This window comes from Myotis lucifugus, unplaced genomic scaffold (genome assembly GCF_000147115.1).
Source record: "Myotis lucifugus unplaced genomic scaffold, Myoluc2.0 scaffold_39, whole genome shotgun sequence".
Taxonomy (NCBI): Eukaryota; Metazoa; Chordata; class Mammalia; order Chiroptera; family Vespertilionidae; genus Myotis; species Myotis lucifugus.
Window position 1 is genome coordinate 1535723 of NW_005871087.1, and position 6765 is coordinate 1542487.

At 38.3% G+C, this 6765-nt stretch overlaps 1 pseudogene; it reads right to left on the reverse strand.

Annotated features, from left to right (window-relative positions):
• Positions 1-2069: 2069 nt before the first annotated feature.
• On the reverse strand, positions 2070-3184 carry LOC102420005 (annotated as a pseudogene).
• Between the last annotated feature and the right edge of the window lie 3581 nt (positions 3185-6765).

A 6765-nucleotide genomic window follows, 5' to 3' on the forward strand; every position in this document is an offset into this window, starting at 1 on the left:
GCATAATTTTTATTAGCTATACCTTAAGAGTCTGTGTTTTTTAAAAAATGTAATATTATAGGTTAAGCATTCACCTCTTCCTCAGGACGATTTTATAAATCAGTGCGTACAAGTATAGTACAGCATTGGTTTCCCCATAACTTATATAGCCATTCTTCTTAGTGGGCATTAAAATAATTTCCAGTTTTTAAAAACAACATGAAAAAATTAGTGTCAGAGCAAATAGAACTCTTCAGTAACACCCCCCCTCCCCCCGCCCCGCCACACACACACACACACACACACACACCAAATTGGCAGCTGAATGGAGAGGTGAAAAGCACAGAGAGGTCTCTGGAGTGTCCCTGATGTTCACATTCCAAGACATGATGAAGGCAAAGCCCTGATCCTTCCCTCAAAGCATTTGAGCAAAATCTCACTAAATGAGCTGCCAATAAGGCTCCAATTCAGCTCAAGCATAAATTAAATTGTCTCATTCCTGTGCCCCTCTCCCACCACCATGCACTGGCAGCCTGACGGAGGAATGGGCATGCTCTTTTCAAGGGTAAATATTATTGACTTCAGTCTCTACTGTTCCTTTGCATACAGTAATAAAAATAAACCATGAGACAAAGTAGGAAAATATGACCTATAAGCCAGAGGAAAACAGCCCAAGGAATTGACCCACCTATGACACAAAGGTTGGAATTAGCAGTCAGGAACTTATAAATAGCTATTATAAATCTGTTAAAGAATCTAGTGGAAAAGCATAAACAAGTCTAGAATCTTAGCCAAAAAATAAAAGGAAAATGTTAAAAGGAATCAAATGGGAATGCTAGAACTGAAAATATCTATCAAAATTGATTTTAATAGTTGAATTGCTAGACTTAAAGGCAGGAAAGGATCAGTGAATATGGAGACAGGTTAATAGAGATTATACAAGCTGAAAACAAAGGGAAAATAAGAATGGGAAACCAAAAATAACAGCTGAGACCTTCGGGAGAATATGAAGTGATCTACTATAAGTACTGTGGAAGTCTTAGAAAGAGGGGAGAGTGATAATGGAATGGAAGAAATATTTGAAGAGATAATGACCTTGAATTTACCCAAATTGATAAAATATAACAACCCACAGCTCCAAGAATCTCAATGAACCTCAAGCTGGATAAATTCAAAGTAAATCATAGGCAAACATAGTCAACTTCTGAACAGCAGCAATAAAAGGATTTTGTAAAATTAGCCTGAAGAAAAAGATACATTACTTACAGAATAATGGCAGATTTGTCACCAGAAATAATGTATATAATATACATATCCACACACACATATGTTCTTTAAAAGATTATTTGCTCTTTAAAACAGCAATAAAATGTATTGTGGGGTAACATGTAGAAGCAACTTATATGATGACAAGAGCACAAAGATTAGAGAAGGCTAAATGCAATTAGACTGCAAGTTTTCTAAATTATTAGTAAGGTAGTTGAACATTCTTTTACTGTTGATAGCTAAAGAAAATACTTGTAAGGCCTTTTTTATTCCCAACTCACACATACACATGTGGACATTCTCATACTGACCAAAAGCTCTGGCACTTTTGCAGGCAGGATCATGCCTCCAGGACTATGAGAAAGGTGTAGGAGTGTTGGTTCATAACATGAGCAGGAGAGCCCTTTACTAGTACAGCAGGGCTTCCTGTTGCTCAGCAATCCCAGGAGGAATAACGTGTGGGAAGATGTAGACACTCAGCCCTCCCAGCTGCCAGGAGGAGTCTGTCCCCTCAGCCATGAAGAGGCTACCATTTCCCCCAGTGACCAGATTTATCGGTGTGCCATGATGTAGAAAATGTGGGAAAACTCTGTTCTGTCATATTCTTCCCTTCCCTTCCCTATCTCCCTCCCACTGCTGGTCTGTTCTTGTTGCCAGGCACTGGCTTATATATTTTTTTATTCTTAGTGTAAACTGTTTATTGTAAGATAATTTATAAATACCTTGCTGTCTTCAGTAATTTAAACAATGGGCCAATAATTTCTTATGACCAGCACAGCAGCAAGGTAAAAACAAAATCAGCTGGCTGAGTTTTCCTCCTTTACCTCTTTGTCTGAGGATGAAACTTGATTTTCATTAATCCAGAGCTGCAGCACTGGAGATGATTTCAATCAACTCCTTTGTGCTGACAGCTTGGCCTATGTGGTTGAAGGTCAAAGTCAATTTGTCGATCACCTTAGAAGCATTCTTGCTCGCATTGTCCATGGCCGTCATGCTGGCATTTTGCTCACTAGTGGTGTAGTCCTTCAGAGAATAGGAGGTGATATTGGCCAGATGTATTCCTGGTAATTCTCCAGCATGTCAGCATCAATGTCGTCATAGGTACTCGTGCACTCAGCACTTACAATGGTATTAAGAGAAGAGAAAAGATGGGCTATTTTTTTGTCTTGTAGGAGATGACAGACCTGAATCGATTAAAGATGATAGATCCTTCATCAAGTTCATATCCAGAATTTAGTAGTTCCAGGGCAATGACTGACACATCTCCAAAAGTAGGGGGTTTTCTTCCCACTTCTTTGAAGGTGATCAGAAACTGGTCAGAATGAGTCTTATGAAGTATACCCCTAATTTTATCACCTATTCCAACCATCTTAACTTTCCCAGCTGCTGTGAGCATAGCCACCTCCCTTTATTATTTTATTTTATTTTATTGATTTTTTTAGAGAGAGAGGAAGGGAGAAAGATAGGAAGATAGAAACATCAATGAGAGAAACATCTATTGGTTGCCTCCCACATGCCCCCTACTGGGGATAGAGCCCTCAACCAGGGCAAGTGCCCTGACCAGGAACTGAACCAGTGACCTCTTGGTTCATGGGTTGATGCTCAATCACTGAGCCATACCTTCCGGGCTCACTTTTCATCTGTTTAGCAAGCAAGAAATGGGTAGCACTGCAAAGCACTCTATCTGAGGACATACCGATAAGGAGGTGTGTAAAACTGGCAGGCACCAATTTTTCTTCTTGTTTGCAGGCACCTTATCACAAGCCTGTTCATACAAAGCTGAAGATCCTGTTCCACACATTCGAGCTGATTGCAGCTTCCTTTCAGCTCGGGCATATTTTGCTGCTGCTGCCATTTTCATAGACTTGCTAATTTTCAGGATGATTATGATTGACTTCAGTCACCTGGGAATGTCTTTCAAAGTTGCCATATTTCAAATTTGTATCTAGTTGCACAGCCCAGGCCAAAACCCTCAACAACGCCTACCTGAGAAAACTTGGTGGTCCTGGCCCTGCTGAAGGTCGGTCAGACAGGCCTCACTGCACATGTTGTCTTACGTTCTGAGTGGAGCATTCTGTAGTGCCCCTGTAGTCTCTTGAGGTCAGTAGGGCCCTGACAAGCTGAGGCTGTTCTAGTAACCACTGGTGCCACAGAGGGCCTGGCGATGGCTCCTGGAGATGCTGTGTGGGCTGAGGGCCCCGCTTGGAGGTGTGAGTCCTGGTCCAGCTCTTGGTGATGCACCTGCTACCTGGGAGATGGTGACATAGGCTTTCTTGTAGGTAAAGTCCACTTTTAAATGTTGGGAGAAAGAGCTTGGCATAACTTACTCTGCCCCAGATTTTTAAAAAGCAAAATTTTTTGAGTTTGGGTATATTAAGAGAGATTATGAAGCAATGGAGTCCTTTTTGAAGGAGGTCAGTCTTGAGAACAAGGATCAGAAATGCTGGGCCTGGAGGCAAATAATAAAAAAGCTTTAAAGGTTCCTTCTCGAGGTTAAGATAGACTTGTCAGTAAAAGGATGGAGGATAGAGAAATCTAAATGTCCAGGATGAGCATCACAAGGATGCTTAGTGACTAACAGATAGATCAAAAGCCATTCAATCCCAAGTGGTACTAGAAGAATGAGAAACAACCAATGACAACATCAAAGGTGTGGATGAACATGACCATTTTCAGGAAAGCACAAAACTACTTTCATAAAACAATGAAGCATAGAGTGAAAAACACAGTTAAAAGAAAATAAATGGTTGAAAAGTCTAAAGCAACAGTTCTCAGTTTTGGTGACAGGACCCATAAGGGTCCTGTCATAAAAATTATTGAGGACCCCAAATGGCCATTGTTTATGTAGGTTATATTTATTGATATTTACTGTATCAGAAATTAAAATGGAGAAATGTTAAGAATAGTATTTATTCATTATTGCATTTGTTATAATAATACAATTACTCATTATAAACTCCTATCATTAAAAATAAATAACAAATATTAATGAAAAATTGCCAAATTTCTCCAACTCCCCCCTATAAATTAGTGAGAAGACTGACATTATTTTATAGATTTGTAAATTTTTAAAAGATCTAACTTAATAGAACATAGCTGGATTCTTATATCTGCTGCATTCAATATATTGCAGTATAATGCTATAATTCAGATATATGAAGAAAATTCTGTTTTGTGCAAAGATGTAGTTGGAAAAGGGAGAAATATGTTAACAGCCATTTTAGATACATGTGGGTATTCTTTGTTACTATACTAAAACTTGACAATTGTTTATTAAAGGGTAGTTGCAATGTGGAATCTGACATCATATCAATGAAATTGACATACTCCGTTACATTAAAATTCATTGGTCTATCTTGCACTTTATATAGATCTTTTACCTATGCATGATTTTGCAATATCATATTAGGTCACTTGAAAATTTTTGGTTTACTGACTTATTCACGCCTTCCAAATGTTGACATATTTCATTATTAAATATAAAAATATCATGTCTGTTAATAAGGCCATTGATTTAATCAGAAAAGGTTTTAAATATTGGGAAGCTGTCAAGCTCATGGTGATAGATACAATTTTTCTCAAATTCCAATATTCACTTGACACCTTGAATTGGCAAAATATATGCTGTCAGTTATTTTTCCTTGAAATGACAGGCTTACTTTTTTATTTTCAAAAAATTGTCCACTAAATACCTAAGTCTGTACAGTTTATTAATTTTTATTTCAAGTGAATATAGTGTTCAATGGAAAAAGCAGCTAGTTCTGCTTGTAACTTAACAAATTGTACACAAGCTTTCACGTTAGATAATCATATACCTCAGAATGAAGCAGAAGTGTTTTATGTGTACTTTCCATTTTGTCGTTCAAGAATGTTATAGATCAAAGGTCAACTTTTAATAAAATTGCACACCACCTAGATGACCAGTCAATATGAGCTTTGAGAAAACTGATGGATGCCGTCAAACTAAATGTTTCCTTTTAAACCCTTGAAGAAGAAAGTAACCAAATATATATTTAAGCAGCTGGAGAAGAAAAAACAATCACTAACAGGTTATACAGCACAATTCTCCAAATAAACAAACAAGCAAACAGAAATGCATTGTTGGATTCAGAAAATGCAAAGATTAAGTGAGGTTCCAAAGCTTCAGCCTATACTCAAAGACCAAACTGTGTCAAGACAAGAATAAGAAATCTCCCAGGAAATTTTCCTGCAGAGGAAGAAGAATAATTTAGACGAATTTCAAAGCAGATAAAAACATGAGCCAGGCCATGAAGAGCTGGTTACCAAAACAAAACACACATACGAAACCAAACAAACCAAAAATCAAGCCAAAGCTCTAGGAGAAGAAATGGAAGAACTTACTTGTCCTCTGAGAAGCCAGCTTATTGCTCTTGATTATAGTAAATTCATGTGGAAGGCCAAAATTAACCACAGATGATATAAACTTGGGAGATTTTAGAAAAGGATCCTCAAGGACTCGATGATCTAAGTGCAGCATGTGGCCAAGGCCCATGAGAACCAGGGAATCTTCTGGATCAGTGCATCATCAAGGCAGGGGGTATGTCCAGCTACGATGGTTCAGAGATTCAGGGTTCAGTGTTTCCCTGCATCACCAGATGTCATCTCCCTGGGATCTAGTGTCCAGGATGACATAGTGTCTACCAGGCCATCTACATCCTGGTCTAGCTCTTCCTTAACAAGCACAAGACACAATTTTCATTTCTGCTTCAGACACTGGCTATCTTTCTACACTAGCAAGATTTATAAGTTTTAATGGGCCTTGTTTAGAAGGAAAAATTGGTCCATATCTTTAAAAAAATGGGATCTGGTGGGACCCATCCTGAAGATGCTTTTGGTAATGTAGGTCCTCCTGATCCATCTCTACTACTTGAAAGTGAAGTTGGTGTAGGCTTTTTATTCTTGTCCACCTCATCCAGTTGAAGGTTGCATGCTGGGAATGGATCCATAGGGTATGTTACAAGAGGAGAACCTCATCTGTCATCTTCTCCAGGAAACCTGTACGAATTCTTGATATTACTTCCCACAGGGGATTTTCCTGGCCCCTTCAATCTCCATTAGTGCCGAGTAACATCTGCCCACCAAGGGGGTTTCTGTGTGATTCTTGTTCAAGAGCTATAGCCAAAGTGTGCATTTCCTAGGGCTGAGCCAGCCTTCGGAGAGCCTCCTTCTGAAGGGCTGAACCAGGGCAATCATGTTAATAATGTTCCTGTCACTCTTCTAAAGACATTTTGAATTTTTTTTTTTTAGTGTAACAGCTGTTGTCTAAATGATTGTACATTTGTTCAAATCAAAGCTTGATAGAATTATAATTCTTAGGGTAGTATTTTAAAAGTAGTGAAGTTGGTTTATAAATTAGAATCTTATGAATGAATTATTTCCATTCTATTATACTCTCTAGGTAGTAGAAGATTTGTATTTTGATTTGACTAACCAGTCTATCATAACATAAGCCATCAGAGGCATTTTGCATGAGCAACTACACACATTTAAAACTTGGAA